Source organism: Ursus maritimus, unplaced genomic scaffold (genome assembly GCF_017311325.1).
Source record: "Ursus maritimus isolate PB19 unplaced genomic scaffold, ASM1731132v1 scaffold_31, whole genome shotgun sequence".
NCBI classification, from domain to species: domain Eukaryota; kingdom Metazoa; phylum Chordata; class Mammalia; order Carnivora; family Ursidae; genus Ursus; species Ursus maritimus.
This window is the reverse complement of record NW_024425675.1, coordinates 26,338,953-26,356,244: the sequence shown is the minus strand read 5'-3', so window position 1 is coordinate 26,356,244 and position 17,292 is coordinate 26,338,953. Positions and strand designations below refer to the sequence as shown.

The 17,292-nt window shown below is 45.6% G+C and overlaps 1 long non-coding RNA gene across 2 annotated transcripts in view; it reads left to right on the top strand.

Moving 5' to 3' along the window:
- Positions 1 to 10,510, top strand: part of LOC121106320 — a 13,790-nt gene extending 3,280 nt beyond the window's left edge. The window contains exons 2-4 of one of the 2 annotated variants that reach the window (XR_005838948.1): positions 6,801 to 6,942; positions 8,923 to 9,451; positions 10,149 to 10,510. This is a non-coding gene — a long non-coding RNA (uncharacterized LOC121106320). Of the gene's footprint in view, positions 1 to 6,800; positions 6,943 to 8,922; positions 9,735 to 10,148 lie in introns of those variants that run through there. The other variant, XR_005838947.1, reaches the window with a different exon arrangement.
- The last annotated feature ends 6,782 nt before the right edge of the window (positions 10,511 to 17,292 follow it).

Here is a 17,292-nt window from a genome sequence, read left to right as displayed (position 1 = left end):
TTCCCCCCCCCCCCCACATTTCCATCCTTCATCTTCCCAATGTGGTTATAACATAATTTTATTTAACTTTATTTACCTTATTGTGATCATGGAAATGCCATTCATTGCTGAGACAAATAGCAAACTGTGATTCTCTTTCCTTAGGGAAGGAAAGAGAATTTGTTTGTTTCCCCTGGAGTGACTGAGAGCTGGGGCTTGTTTTGCTGTGTGTTTATAATATAAATATATATAATATAAATATAATATATATTATATATATTCCTCAAAAATTATATATATTTAATATATATGTGTATATAAATATATATACGTATATATGTATATATATTTATTTATACATATTTATATATACTAATATACATTAATATATATATATATATATATTTAGTTAGTTAGTTAGTTAGTTAGTTAGTTAGTTTTCTCAGTGAGGCCCCGTGATGTCCAGGTCCACGACACGATTGTCATGTGGGGTCCTCCTTCCTCACCGTCGCATGCTCGCATGCTCCCCTTCACCTCTCATTGTACTCACCTCTTTACCTGGCTTATGAAACTCTCTTACAAAGGATACATGGCAGGTCTGCTTGATTAGAACCCTTTTTTTAATCAGCCCTCATACGTTAACGACTGCTTACCTGAGTGTAGATGTCTAGATTGAAATTCATTCCCTTTCTGAAATTTGAAGCTATTTCTCCACTTTAATCTCAGGTTCTAGTGTTGTTTTAAGAAGTCTGTGCCTTTCTGACACAACTTGGCTACAGGAAACCATTTTTTTTTCTGTGCAAGATTCTCCGAGATTCTTCTATCGTCCCAGTGTTCTGAAACATCACAGTGACCTGCCCTAGTGGGGGTTCCTTTTCACCCATAGTGAGCACTCAGCATGGTGGTTTGACTTACATATGTTGTGGAGTGATCACTACAATAGGTTCAGCTAACATCCACCTTCTCGTATGGATACAAAAAAAAAAAGAAAACATATTTCCTTCTGATGAGAACTCATAGGTTTACTCTCTTAACATCCCCATATCTCACCTGGCAGTGTGGGCTGTGGTTATCATGTCGCCCATTACATCCCGAGGACTTATTTATCTTATTACTAGAAGTTTGTTCCTTTCAATCACCTTCTTCCAATTTCTCCTCCCCACTCCCACTGCTGCCTCTGGTAACCACAGGGCTGATCTCTTTTCTATGAGTTTTGTTTTGTTTTAGATTCCATTTATAAGTGAGGTCATCCCGTGTTTGTCTTTCTCTGTCTGATTTATCTCACTTAGCTTAATGCCTTCAAAGTCCATCCAAGTTGTTGCAAATATGAGGATTTCCTCATTTTGTGTGGCTGAATAATATTCCATCGTATATATATTTACCACAACTTCTTTATCCATTCATCCGTCGATGGACACTTGGGTTGTTTCCATGTCTTGGCTGTTGAAAGTAATGCTGCAGTGAATGTGGGGGTGGGGCAGACACCTTCTCCAGTTTGTGTCGTTCCTTTTGGATATGGTCCCAGAAGCGGAGTTCCTGGATCATATGGTAGGTCTATTTGTAAGTGTCTGAGGATTGCCCATACTGTTTTCCATAGTGACTGTAGCGATTTAAAGTAATTTTTTTAAAAAAGAAAGTCTTTTTTTTTTTTTAAGATTTTATTTATTTCCTTGACAGAGACAGCCAGCGAGAGAGGGAACACAAGCAGGGGGAGTGGGAGAGGAAGAAGCAGGCTCCTAGCGGAGGAGCCTGATGTGGGGCTCGATCCCAAAACACCGGGATCACGCCCTGAGCCTAAGGCAGATGCTTAACGACTGCGCCACTCAGGCGCCCCTGATTTAAAGTATTTTTAAAAGTGTTTTAATTTTATATTTTGAATCAGTAATAGAACAAAAGAAGGACCCAGGAAAATATGCCCATATAGACAAAGTAAATATGGGAAAATACACAGAGAAGAATGAGAAAACATTGAGACATGCAACAGGGAGGGTCCCTGAGGGCTTTAAAAAACACAGATTACTGGGACGCCTGGGTGGCTCAGTCAGTTAAACATCTGCGTTCTGCTCAGGTCATGATCCCAGGGTCCTGGGATCGAGTCCGGCATCAGGCTCCCTGCTCAAGGGGGACCTGCTTCTCCCTCTGTCTGCTGCTCCCCCTGCTGTGCTCTTTCTCTCACACACAAATAAATAAATAAAATCTTTAAAAACAAACAAACAAACAAACAAACAAACAAACAAACACAGATTACTCCGGGCTGGCTCAGTCTATAGAGAGTGCCACTCTTGATCTCGGGTTCATGAGTTCAAGCCCCGTGTCAGGTGTTAGATTACCTAAAAAAAAAAAAAAAAAAAGATTTAGAAAAACCACAGACTATTCTGAAACAACAGGTGGGTGGGGTGATGTTACTGTAGGTAGCATCCTAGTTACATAACAGAGGACTTCAAGAGCAAAGGTCTTCCTGTAACTGACCCGAGCCACTGAAGCAAAGCCCGGCAAGACGGTTACTTGTTACATAAAGACTCCGGATTTATGCCTTTAATGGAACTGGGTTTTTCCTCTGCACGTTCACCATTTCCTCTCCCACGTCCCCTGCACGCCGTAAGCAAAGGAGGATAACTCTGTGGGTTCCCGCAGAAGGCGAAGCTCCGAGGCGCACAGAGGAGACAGGACCTCAGGCGACCCTGGTACGTTTGGATCGAAGAATCTCTCTGCCAACAGGCAGTGCAGTCCAATATTATCTATAATAACCAATCACCCCCAAATAACCAAGTGTCCAGCAATGGAGGGACAATTTAAAAAATGTTATATTTGTGTACTTTGGACCGATATTATCTCTAAACTTCACAACAAGCCTGCAAGACAGATATTTGCATCATTATTTTACAAAGACTGAAACTGACATGCAAAGAGGTGATGTGAGGCCCATAAGGTATTTACATTTAATGCCCAAGCCAGTGATGATCTCCCTGCATCTCGTGGCAAGAGAGGCAAGATGCCCTTTCCAGACATCCTCTCCTACGATTGTGTGTTTTTGTTTCCCAAGTTGATTTAAATGCAACTGATAGGTCTTAATTCTTACTAACCAGGGAAGCAAGAAACTGCAAGCCTTGCCAGCCGGAGAGAAGCATTTCAAACAGGCACGGGGGCAGACCCTCAGCAAGCCAATGAGCTGCCGACAGCGTCAGACTTTCCAGGTCCCTGGGTTAAAAAGGCAAACAGCACAAATCTACTGGCAGACTGCCCGTGCTTCTGTCTGTCCTCACAGCACAAGACTTTCAGAACTGTGTGCCCTTTGCTGATGGAAACATTGAAAAATACCTTCCTTCGAAGTATTTTGAAGCTTGAGAGGACCACAGGAAAACATCAGATGGCTCCTTCCCAAGCGAAGTTTCGAGAGACCACAGAAAACCTAACAAGCACTCAAAAGTGAAGATTTTCAATTTTAAAAAGTACAGTATGGAGCAACTTGTGACACTTACCCCCTCCAAAAAAACAGCTGTTCCTTTGGCTGCCAATGCCATAATCTTGTTTCCTAACTGAGACTTATTGGAGGAGATTAATCTTTACAGGCTTACTTTGAAATCAGTCTGCACGAGAACCAAGCCCCAAATCAGAGAACACACAGTAGAGTTGGTGATTACCCTGCACCATTTCTGCAACGACTGGGCCGCCGAGTGCTCTGCAAAGCACCCAAGGGTTTGAAGGAGAACCTTCACTTTGAGGAAGATTAACAGATCATCTGTCCTTTGTAAAGTCATCTATATTATCAATGACAAGACTCAAATTGAGGGGCGCCTGGGTGGCTCAGTCGGTTGAGCGTCTGCTTCTGCTCAGGTCATGATCCCAGGGACCTGGGTCGAACCCTGCATCCGGCTCCCTGCTCAGCAAGGGCCCTGCTTCTCCCTCTCCTCCCTGCTCCTGCTATCTCTGTCTCTCTCAAATAAATAAATAAAATCGTTTAAAAAAAAGAAGACTCAAATTGAGGTTTATGGCTTTATTTAATCATATTCCAAACAATAGTTCACGCTAAAGTGTAAACTACCCAAAGTGCGTTAAAATGCCACCCCTCCCGGGGCACCTGGGTGGCTCAGTCATTAAGCGTCTGCCTTCGGCTCAGGGCGTGATCCTGGGATCGAGCCCCACATCAGGCTCCTCGGCTGGGAGCGTGCTTCTTCCTCTCCCACTCCCCCTGCCTGTATTCCCTCTCTCGCTGGCTATCTCTCTCTCTGTCAAATAAATAAATAAAATCTTAAAAAAAAAAAAAATGCCACCCCTCCAGTGAGCATTTGCTGTGAACCCCAAGACAGGCCAGGGGAGCTTCAGGCAAAGACGGGATCTCCTCACTGTAGAATTTTAGACAGGCGGGAGCAAAAGCAGAACCCCAGAGCTGGAAAAGACCCGAGGGATTGTCTGCACCTGTTTCCTTGTTTACAGAAACCTTGGGCATCAAGGCGTGGCTGGTGTCAGAACCCAAATTCCCCGACTCCCCAGTTCTGGGCTGGCTCCACTCCGCCACCGTATCTTTTCTATGGGGGAGGAAGGTGTGCGTTGTGACAGAGGGACCCGAGGGACCCCAGGGTCAGACAACTGGCTCCCCATCGCCTCCCCCAGGGTTGTGTGTGGGGTGGGGGACACGGGATGGGGGGGACAACTCTCAGAAAGAAATCCAATGCAGAAGCGTTTCCTGAAGACCGATCTCATGCAAGGTGGAAAATAGGGAAGACCATCTTGCAGTAGCATTTTGGCTTTAAAGCTCCTTACCTGTGGATACAAGAAAACCCTTCCCAGCAGCCTAAGTGCTCCTCGTTGTATTTCCAGTCATGATTTAAAGCCTTCGCAATAATCAGCGGATCGACCGTTTGAGATGTGACTAGTTTCTGCAGAGTGTGCTCTCCACAGAGCAGTTAAACAGCTTTATAGATGCATGTTTTCTGTTTGGAAAAGGCTCGATTTAATCTACATGTTAACGGCCCCCCTGAGCTGCACCTACAAGATGGGCCACCATTGCCTACGCTCTTCTGTTCTTTGGCTCTCCCTTTATTCTTTCTTGTACGTTCTTTTCCCTTATTCCGGTATGCACAATTGTTGCTTGAGATAACAAGGACCCAGCAAACAATTATTACTAATTATTCCCATGGACAATTCAAAATTTTGACGAGTTGGCCAACATAGTTTATTCATTTGCAGAAAGCTGGCATTTTTGGGAAAGTTATGGGAAAAGTCTCAGCAACTGTATTTTGTCTAAAGCTTGAATAGTTGAAGGCAGGGGGATGTTGTCCAATAGGAATCAAAGTGGAATTAGATTTTTGCTTCTAACAGCCTGATCAGATGCCGGAGAGAGGAAGAGCTGGAGGGCCCACTTCAGATACCCCATGAGCGACCTCTGTGTCCCTTTTACCCGAGCTTCTCATCGGGCACCAGGCTCAAGCTGATTGGAGAGAAAGAGCCAATTCTGCTTAGAAACATCTCCATGACATATTCTGCCCATTAGCCAGCACTCAGAGCGAACATGCATGGAACCAGGAAAGCAGGGGCAACAGGTGGAAACCCTGAGAGGAAAAAGATGATCTTTGCAGGCTTGCCGTGGACTCTGGTTACTGCGCAGATTCCAATGCCTCGGTGAGAATAGTACGGCCAGGTTGGAACGCTTCTCTGAAGGAGAGCAGGTGAGAAGCAACGAAAAGGACAAGGAGGCGGGTATGTGTAGATATTCCCAACATCTCCCCTTCTCGAGTGGCTCCTACGTGCCAAGGAAAAAGACGGCAGCCTCTCCAGAGTGATAGAATGTTTGATGAGTTGTGTGGTCCCATGAACTGACTGTAGGTCCTATCCCTGAGAACAAAGTTCTCAAAGGTACTTAACATAGTGCTTGCACATGGTATGTGTTCTAGAAGTTTTCCTTAAATCTCAATGTAATCTGAGTGTCTAGGCCCTGTTGTGCTTTATTGTAGGAGTATGACTTTCATGGTGTACAATTTCCAGGGAGGTAGGGAGGAAGGGCACAGTGAGTGAGATTGGATTGTTAGGGGACAGCACAGCTCCGGAGATAGAAGGACAAAGGAGAACAGGCGGCCAGTTACTACCCAACACCCATCCGTTCTCCCTTCTGAAAGACCAAGCCTCTTTTTTGAGCTGGGCACTAAATATTATGTTTCCTGACAGTTTGAAATGGCCACACAACTAAGTTGCAGTTGATAAAATGTAAGTGAAAATCGGGGGATTCCCATGAAGTTTTCTTGAAGGGCATAGACTACTAGGAAGAGACCTTTTGGCAGCGCTGTCATACTTCTTTCTGCTTCCTTCCTTGAGGATACGATGGCTGGAGCTCCAGCAATTATTTTGGACCACGAGGTGCCCTTGGAAATGAAAGCCATGGATTCACTGAAACTGTCAGAGTGGAAAGGTCAGAGCATGGGTCCCTAAAGACCACTGTAGTAGCTCTGTACTGCCCATTTCTGCCTTGCTGAAACAACCATTATCTGTGGGGTTTTTTTATGTGTGTCTAATCCTAATTTTAACTAACCTAGAAATCCATTCTCTTTTGCTCTCCAAATGCCCCAAGTGAATGTGAATGGCTTCTATTTACAGTTACTTACATCAAGTATGGTGACAGTTTTCATATCATTAAATGAGGAAGATAACTTTAAGGATTTCTTTGATTAAAACACTCATTTCTTTTTTACACATGCTCTTTCTGGTTTGCTCTTAGATTTCCAAGGAAGGGAAAGAAGTCACCCTGCTTTCGATGCACCAGTGGTGGCCAAAAGTAAAGCAGGATCCCAAAACTAGAACAGCCCTGTCTCTCGGTCCTCTCCCTCTAGCTCTAGAAGGCCCAAGAAGAAAGTCTCACTCTTGCTGCTGACATAGCCTTTTGCCCAATGACACCTCTCCTCCCTGAAGCTGCCTATGAGAGGCCTTTGCTCCTGACAAGCGTGCAGTCCAGACCTGCTCCCCTCTGTTCAGGTAATGACTTCTCCACCCTGCGATTTACTCCAAATGCACCCTTTCCATCTTCCTGTATAGCTTGCCACACGTCTGCTCTAACAAGGAGGTCTTGTGCTTTCGATGGCTTAAGTCGCTTTATTGAAAGAGCTCTTTCAATATTTGCTTGGTTTTTCATCACAGACCCCCTTCCCTGGAACCCCAGCTGGATTGCAAGTCCCCGAGGGGACGTTTCTATTTTATGATTCTTTGCATTGCTCACACCTAGCATAGTGTCTTCGTCTCCTGGGGCTGGTAGAACAAAAATACCACAGACTCGGGGGCTTACAAACAACAAACATTCATTTCTCTCAGCTCTGGGGGCTGGAAGTCTAAGATCAAAGCGCCAGCGGGCCTGGTGTCGGGTGAGAGCTGCTTCCTGGCTCATGGATGGCCGTACTCTCGCGGTGTCCTCATGTGGGGGTACGGAGCTCTCTGGAGCCCCTTAATCTACTCCTAAAGGCCCCACCTCCTAATACCATCACATTGGGGGTTAGGATTCAATGTATGAATGGGGGGGGGCGGACACAAACATTCAGATCGTAACACATAGTCCCTGACACCTGGAAGGTACGTTTTAAAGTTTTTGAATGAATGAGGGCCCTAGTGGCCCATAACATAAATCCATGTATTCTCTCTTCTATTAGTCTCTATTCTAACCTAAATAATCACCCTGGAGTCAAACTCAGCTCTTGTCCTTAAAGACAAGCTCCTTCCCCGGGGACTCGTATTGACCTGTGAATATCAAAAAGATCTATCTTGGGATTGGGCGCTGTGCACAGTCCTGGGCCTCTTGGAAGGTCGAGGGGGGGGAGTGGGGAGAGGAGACAGTCCTTTGCCTGGGATGCTTGGCGGATCTTCCGAATTATTCCTACTCCTCTCGTCCCTACTCATAAGCTCAACATCGCAGGTATGGGGGTCAACATTTACCTGCAGAACGGCACACCTAAGCGTTCCAAATCCTCAACTTCCTGTTTTTCTCCTCCTTGTGCTTCCACGGTTCCTCTGATGATGGGGACACAGAGGAGGCACAGGGAAATGCTAGCCCTGGGACACCCACTTGGGAACGGGCAGGTAGAGGCCAAGAGGACAACTTTTAGGGGCCCGGGCTCGACTCCCTCTCGGGATAAGTTTAGGTGAAGGTGGGGGGTTAGTCCCTTAGCATCGTACGGCAGGAGAGTGCAAGACGGACACACTTCAGCTCCTGAATCTGGATGAGAACATGAGGTGGGGTCCTATTTACTAAACTCCTGTTGGAAAGAGCCATGCTGCTCAAATCCAAAGGGTAATGCGTGTATCCCATGAGCAAGTTTCTGCAGCCTCTTTCTTAGGAAGGTGGGAGGTGGTGGGCTGCTGTGCCACGGAATTCTCCAGAGTGAGGTGGGGACTGCAGCCACGGTGCCTGGTGGGGGCTCTCAGAGCAACAGAACAAGGGAAACTGGCCTAGCAAGTCCCCCCCCCCAACACACACATCAGCTTACAGGACAACAGCACACTCCAGCTCATGAAATCACAACGGGGCGTGATCTGTCCTGCTTACTTATTAACTACCCAGCACCTAGAACAGTGCTTGGTATGGATAAGGAACCCCATAAATATTTGTGGGACTGATAAATGACAGCACGCACGTGCAATTGCCGATCCGTGACTTTAAAGCATATCTTCGGGAACATCACAAGGAGTTAATACAAAGCAGGTGAGGACCTGGGAAGCTTTGGTACATGAAGGAGCAAGTGCTGCCCTGAGGCCTCAGGATTTGGATAAACAGAGTGAGAAATCAGTAGGGTGGCACCGACCCTTATGTCCTTCCAGCCAGAGACAGCCAAACCTCTGGCTCAGCCCCCAGACGTCCCAAAACTCTTTCCTCTCTTTCCCGTCAAGTCAGCGCCTTGCTCTATGAAGCAGATTGGAGGTTGAGACACCTGGCTTCCAGCTGGAGTTGTTTTTTATTTTTTTCTTCAGGTTTCAGGTATTTATGGATCGGTGCAAGCCCCAGCACAGTACCCCAGCGTGATTCCGTGTGTTTAGACGGGAACCGTTTCCTGGGCGAGTGGGGGATTGTGCAGACGGCTTCTGGAAGACCTTCGTGCTCAGCAGCTTTGTAAGTGAAATGTTTCATTCCGAAGCCTGGACTTTCTCCAGTCTGTTGTCATCCCCATTCGCGGAGTAGAGCTTGCACGGATCACGGGCACCCGGTGCGTTTCCAGGGTTCTGGGTGACGCCCTCCTACCCTAGCTGACGTCTGGGTTGAACGATGCCAGGCCCACGACCTACGGCGCTGCTCCCGTACGTGCCGCGAGGGGCTAAGCTCGAAGGTGCCTCCCCCTGACCGAGGATCTCGTGTAACGGGGTTGGGGCCAGGGGCCTTGCCGTCGGAAGGAGGAAAGAATAAACCCGCAAGGCCTGGACTCAGTAGCCTCTACACTGAGGACGAATGGATGTCCAAAGTTACCCACATCCCCAAGTCCAAGTTTCACCGTTTCATGTGCATGTGAGTAAGTGTGTGTGGCCAGCGTGGTCGGATGAAGTCATCTCCCTGCCCCCCTATCATGGGAATCGTGCACCTTCCTGCTCAGCTTAGCTCACGAGGGTGGGTGGACACCAAACGGAGGAATTAGCTTGAAAAACACCTTTAAACTTCAAAGTCGAAAATGCTGGGGCGCCTGGGTGGCTCAGTCATTAAACGTCTGCCTTCGGCTCAGGGCGTGATCCTGGCGTTCTGGGATCGAGCCCCAGGTCAGGCTTCTTCCTCTCCCACTCCCCCTGCTTGTCTCTCTCTCGCTGGCTGTCTCTGTGTCAAATAAATAAATAAATAAAATCTTTTAAAAAAATTTAAAAAATAAAATGCAGTGCGTGATTTATATTTTCTGGCTTTTTCTGTTTTCCCCCTTCTTCTGTCCTTAGCACACGTATTCTCTTTTCTTCTTTTCCAACAGTCTTCTTATCCGTCTTTGTTGTGCTTACATGGGTTTGCAGCCTTTTAAAAAATGCTGGAAAACCTTTTCTGACCCTTGAGCTCCGTGTGGTTTTCTCTCCCACAAAACTGAGCAAAGGACTCGGTACAAAGTGGGTGCTCAGTGTAGACAAGGACTGAACTCACAGCCTCGACATAATTTTGAGGAAGCTCCTCATACGTTTTATGTAAAGTTTTTCCATTTCACCTCTGCGTTTCCCCAATTCCCTTCTAGAACATTCCTGGGTGAGTAACAATATACAATCTCCATGGGAACGTCTGTGCAAAGAGCAAAGGAGCTCTTCAAAAGCAGGACCCAAAAGCACCCAGTCAAAGGAGAAAGATAGCTTGAGTTTCCTTCAGGACATAGAACTTCATTTTGGCTAAAAATAGGACAATGGCGTGAGCGATGAGAGGACTTTATCCAGCCAAGCATGTCAGCGTCATGACTGACTCGCATCCACAGAGAAGGGGTAACATCTGACACGGCCTCTGCTCCCACGGGTTTGCTGGGCTCTGGAACGCTAAGGAACAATGACCACGCCCGACACTTAGCAAGTCCACATTCATTGCATCATTTAACAGCTCCCCCCACCCCCCAAAAAAGAAAGAAAGAAAAAAGCCAGCAAGATTATTCCAATCATTTAAGCAGGACAGAAATTGAGCTGAGAGAAGATTAACAACACGCTGAGGGTCACCAAGGATGAACTAGCTTCCGGGTTCATTTCACAGTTTTCTTGATAGTTAATTTATAAATTTATTTTGGTTTTAAATACAGGAAGAACAAGTGATGCCATTCATTGTACAGTAATATTTGAGTTGCTCCAGACCTAAGCCTGCGGACAGCCTGTGGTTCCACACACCTTGCCCAGTCTACACCGCAGCCCTTGTGTGTTAATTTGATAAGGAATGTTCCTTGGTCATGGAAAGTCATTTTCACACATTATAAGTTTTGATGAAGTTGGTAGTGATGGTATGATACAGTGGGCTTGAACATCCTGTTTTTCATTTATAAATGTAATTTATAGAAATTCTTAAAAAGTTCTATAAAAATTATTAAAAACATTGAGAATCTAACAGGAAAAAAATCCCTGTTAATTTACAAGCCACAGGTTACGGAATATTGGCAAGTTTGTGCTACATTTCCTTCCAGCCTTCGTTCTTAAGTCCATAATTGGCATCACGCTTTGTTTGCCAGAAGGGTGCTGTTTTCTTCATAGTAGGGTTCCCCCCCCATGTCACTAAAACTTATATGAAAACATTTTTATACTTTTCAAAATGGCGCAACTTGCCATAATTTATTGAACTGTCCTCCCTGTCGTTCATTGGTCATTTAGATTATGTCCTTTAAGGAAAAAAAAGTCATAAATAACTAAATCTATTTTTGCTTAGTACACATTCCCAGAGGAGGGTGACTGGGATGGGGGAAGACACCATTTGAACATTTGCAATGCAATCTGTTGCCAGCAAATTGCTTCGCAGACAGGCTGGGTCAATTTGCCCTGGCGAGGCGGACGCTCTCCTTGGGGGGTCCCAGGTCTCCCCAACATTTTGGGATTCATTCACTCCTGCTTCAGTCCTCTGGGGCAAATGTTCCCACTGCCACTTCCATGGTCTGGTCCCTTCACCTCAAACATCTGTCTCCTGATGGAGCCGGCGACACAGCTAGATAGAAGAGGGTGTCCGAAATCCCTTTTAGAAATCTGTGTCCATTGCCCAGCACAAGCTTGGGTGTCCTTGAGCATCGGGAAGCTTCCCACACACCCCCTGGGCCCCGTGGTCCACATGGTATGTCTGTGCTCTGGGACCTGCCAGGCTCCCCCTCCTGCGAAGGGTACTGTCTCCTGCCTGGGTGGACGGGGCAGAGGACATTTCCCAAGAGAGCCAACCCACGGGGTTAGGCGCGTAGGGGGTGCTACTTTGATCGAACGATGCAGCGCAGATGGCAGAAGCCTGGGACTTGAGCCTTTTAGGGTTCCGGCAAAGGAAAGGATTAATTCAGAAGCCGGCTCCTTGTCAGGGGTCCTGAATCCCCCAGCTGGTGGGTGATGTGAATGGAGACATTGATGCTGGAGAAAGCTGGGCGGTCAAGGACCCCAACCTGTGGTCTCTGGGTCGGTCCTGAATTGAGGGGGACGATTTCCTCATTGCAGACTCGAGCCTCCAGGCTGGACCCGGAGGAAGAGATCTGATTACTCTTGTGAGCCAGCGACCACATTTCTCATTCTCAGTCCTGTGATTTTTCTAGGTCAATAATACGACTTCCCAAGTTGTGGATAAAAGCCAGCTTGTAAAAAATGGGACTGAGTGCCAATGGCTTAATATACACTGTTCTACTGAACTATGATCATTAAGTCCATCTGAGAGGGTCTCCGAATGAGAAGTCAGGACGTGACTTTTGTTCTATAGAGAAAGAATATGTGGCAAATGATTGATCAGATACAACTTAAATCTTTTCCGGATGAACGTTGTCATAACATCTGAAATGGAAGGAAATGGTACAATGATGAGAAATGAACTCTACCCTGTTGCTTCTTTAGGCAGGAGGGGAGACAAATCTGGGTTCTGCGGCATGAAAGCCCGGCCTGGTGAGGAGGAGAAAGCGAGAGGCTATAAATACTCAGGCTGACAGAGCAGCAGATGGCTGGGTTGGAAGTGGATGTCTGGGAGGGAAATGTGCTAAGTGGGACTGGCATATGCTTCCTTAAGTCTCTGACCTGCTTGTTTCTCAGAAGACTTTATTAAATGCTTGGAAAAATAGATTGGGAAGTTGATGCTGCAAAAGAAAGTTAGAAAAGGAAAAAAAAAGAAAAGAGTGGAAAGAAGGAAGGAAGGAAGGAAGGAAGGAAGGAAGGAAGGAAGGAAGGAAAAGAAAGAAAGAAAGAAGGAAAGAAAGAAAGAAAGAAAGAAAGAAAGAAAGAAAGGGAAAGAAAGAAAGAATTCCCCAAGGCTTGTGCCTCTCTCTTACCTATGTGATTGAGTTGTATTACCAATAAGCATTTCTTTCATCCTGAAAAATATCAAAGCTACCCCCTCCCAAATTTCCTGCTCCCTTGTCCCTGGCCGCCACCCCCACTGGCAGTAGATGGCAAAGCAGAAAGCCAGGAGAGCAGCCGGGCCACGGGCCTGCGGGCAGGTGCAGAGTCCCATAAGGACTTCCTGTTGACGGTCATCCCGGGACCATCCACACAGATGTTCATGGTGCGGCCCTGTTGGTAAGAAGAGCCCGTCAACTCTGAGCTGTTTATTCAATAAAGAAATATATTTCCAAAGTGTGACAGCAGTTTTGTTCATGTTGGACCAAACTTTACGTTTCTGTTTGGCTTGAATTGATATTTTTTTTGACTGAGAAGTTACCCAGTGACCTTATTTACATTTATCCTTGGTTCACTATATTGTCAGCTCCCTGAAAGAAGGATGCTTCTCTTCCCTGCACCTAGCATGGGGCTTCTAGCTTGAGCCAGAAGACGCTTGTTCATTATTCATTGCATTGTTTATGAACAGTTCACTAGATTATACATTGATGGCATGAGTCATGTGTTCTCTTTGGATGTGGTGATGCTTCCGAGGACCAGGCAGGCATCTCGCACTCCAGACACTCACTAACTGTGGAATCGTCAGAGTCTGAGGTGGACAGAGTACACTCTCCTCTCTCCCCAGTGGGAGAGAGCCTCAAGGATGGAAAATGGGCCACCATGGGTCCATCTAGACCTGCCGGATATACCTGTGAGGACCAGACAGGGAAGCCAGCATTCCATCTGCCTGTAAGGTAGAGCTAGAGGAATCCTAATACTCACATTTGAGAAGGAATCTCACCTCTCATGATCCAAAACCTGGGGGGTGCGGGGAAAGTCAGTGGAATCCATGGGGGGGTCAGATCCTAGTATGAGGGAATGAGTGGTGTGGTAGAGTGATCTAGAGTAGTGCCAAGACTCCCATCTTCTTTCTCCAGAACTTGCTGGCCTCCAGTCAGTCGTGACTGCCTGTCTCCTCCCTGGAACTTCAGTCCTACAGAGAGCAGAGCTCTGGATGACCAGTGGTGTATTGCTTCCAAGACTGGACCTCTGCATCCCCAAAGCAGCATTCCAGACCTTCTGTTGGCAGCTGGTGGATAGACAAGTGGACCACATCAAACCAAAAATCTTCTTTACACCAAAGTAAACAATCAAGAGAGTGAAAAGACAACCTACAGATGGGGAAAAAGATATTTGTAAACCAGGTAAGGTGTTATCTCCAAAATATATAAAGAACTCCTGCAACTCAATGACAAAAAATCCCCTGATATCCCAATTAAAACTGGACTAAGGACCTAAATAGATATTTCTCCAAAAAAGACATACAATGGCCAACAGATATGAACAAATGCCCATCACCGCACATCATCAGGGAACTGTAAATCAAAACCACAATGAGGTATCACCTCACACCTGTTAGAATGGCCATTAGCAAAAAGATAGGAAACAACAAGTGTCGGCGAGGATACAGACGAGTTAGAACCCTTGCAGAGCGTTGGTGGGAAGGCAGACTGGTGCAACCACTGTGGAAAACAGTGTGGAGCTTCCTCAAAAAATTAAGAATAGAAGTACTGTGTGATCCAGCCATTTCACATCGGGGTATTTATCCGAAGAAAACAAAAACACTAATTCGAAAGGATATATATACTTCCATATTCACTGCAGCATTATTTACAGTAGCCAAGATATGGGAAAAACAACATGTGTCCACGGATGAATGAATGGATAAAGAAGATGTGGTATATATATGTGTATAATGGAATATTATTCAGCCATGAAAAGAACGAAATCTTGCAACAACACGGATGGACCTTGCGGGCATTATGCTCAGTGAAATAAGTCAGACTGAGAAAGATAAATCCACATGATCTCACTTATCTGTAGACTCTGGAAAAAAAAAAAACCCACCAAAACCCAAAACAGAAGAAAAAAAAAAGTTCATAAATACATGGAACAGAATGATGGTTGCCAGAGCGGGTAGGGAGTGGGAAAAACGGGTGAAGGGAGCCAAAACCTCCAGTTATGAAATCAGTGTCATGGGGTGTAACGTACGACATGGCAGCTGTAGTTAAAATACCGTATTGCATATCTGGAAGTTGCTAAGGAAATCTTAAAAGTTCTCCCCACAAGAAAAAATTCGCTAACGATGCATGGTGATGGGTGTTAACGAGACTGACTGTGTTGATCATTTCATAATACATATGAACACGGAAGCAATCGTTATGCTGAGCATCTGAAACGAATATAGCGTTGTATGTCGATGATGCCTCAATTGTTACATGACCACTTTGAACGTAATTTTATGTATTTAGAAAGCATATCCAACAATTTAAACACACACACACACACACACACACACGGAGGATACCATGCCTATGAGCCTCTCATTGTTTGTTGGGTGTTAAGCATATCCCTGGACTGCTCGATACAACATCTTGTTCTTAGGGCAGATAAATGCACCACTTTTTAACATCTTGTTGTCACCTTAGAGATTTCCAGCTTCAACAATGTAAGTTGCTTTCTCCCCCGTGTAACCAGGCACTGGATCAATAGAGTAAAAGCATAATGACTTTCCTGGCTTTATTTTAGTAGGTTATCTGATACTATTTGCTTTTTTAGTCTTAGTCAATATGGGTGTCTCCCGGGAGGCAGAGATGATATCGCTTCAGGAAACCCATTTCTTCACCATCCCAAATAAAAAGCCAGCCCGGACAAAGGATGTGGACCGGAGCTGGTCATTTTTAAAGAGGTTTTCCAACAAACGAGAGCTCAGCCTAATTTGTGTCATGATAATTTCCTTTGCTATCCGAAACTGTGGTGTCCTCGCCTTTCACCGGTAGCTCCCAGTTGTGCCGGCTTTAAGGGTTGTGTTGTGTCGTAGGGCAGCCCGTCCACATCGCTCCACGGAGGGCCTGCCGCACTCGGTCCACAGCTTGGGGACAGATCTGAAATCTCAGGTGCAGAAATTCGGACTATGTTATCGAACAGGAGGGAAAAAAGAGATTCTCCCCACCCCCCACCTCAGCACACCCTGGTTTTCTCAAATTTATGACATTGTGGGAACACCATACCTTTCCCTTCCTCATTTCTGAAAGCTTCCACTCCTTCCTTCTTTCTCTCCCTCCTGATTTCTTCAAGGGCTTATTTCAAATGAGTAAGACCCCCCCCCCCAAGATGAATTTTGGAGCTGCCCGATATGACCAAGAAAATGAGATTCCGCATAGAATAATTACCCACAGATCCTGTCTCCTCGGGCTTTCAAACAATCCAGTGTCGGAGAGCCCACCTTCGTGGGGCCTGTCTTCTTCCAAATCAGACTTTGACATCAGCCGTGGCAGTGGTCCCCAGGAAAGCCAGTCAGACAACCGCTCATCAATAATTTAAAAAAAAAACACAGAAAACTGTTTCCCCAGAAGTAGTGACAGTGTCTTTGGATGCTTTAACCTCGTGCTGTGACCATGGTCATTGCCTGGGCTCTCATTCCGTATGTGGATAGACTGAGGCAACAAGGAAATGGACTCTTTGAAACCCATAAATTGAGTATTGAAAAGGCACCGCTGCTGGACGAGGTCCAGTGTGGCTGTGAAAACAATATAGAAAGTATGGGCTGCTCTGAGCTCGATTCTCAGCCCTGACGGTAAGTGGCTGTGTGACCCCGAACAGATCCTTTTACATTGTTATCCTCACTCATTGAAAGGGAAGAGGTGGAATTAGGTGGACAGGGCTTTGAGGTGCTACCATTTTCTGATTTCTGGTCGCATGTCCCACAGGACAAGGGGCATGCTTTGAAACCTCCTTACAATTTGCAAGTTATCTGTGCAATGGAATAAAATACTTCTTTCACGATGTTAGAATTTGCAATAGGGGAAAACTTTTATTGGGAACACTGTGTATGAGTCACCAATAAAACATAGCTCTTGAAAGCTTTATCTGCCAAATCATCATCTTTCATGGCTTTCCCACATGGAAAACGTTACCCTCCTTTCCTTGTCTCAGAGAGGCAAGATGATGGATGAAGAGGGTCGTTTTCTGAAGTTGCATTTTTAGCACTAGCATTTCTGGTCTTTCAAGCTGCTATTTCCAGAACATTAAGCATAACGTGTTGAATTTGGAGGTGCTTCCTTGCCTTTTCAGTGTTTATGAGCTAGACACTCTACTCATTGGTTCTGCTTCAAAAACCGAACCATTTTTACCCACCTAAAGATGATAATTCAGCACACAGGTCCTAGAAGAAATACACTCAAATGAATTCATTTTGTTTTCAATAAAATTACCACTCCGTACTTGTATTCAACTCCTGGAAAACGTTCAACAACAAAATTAAATATGGATTCCTTTACTACCTCTTTTCAGGATATTTCTAGA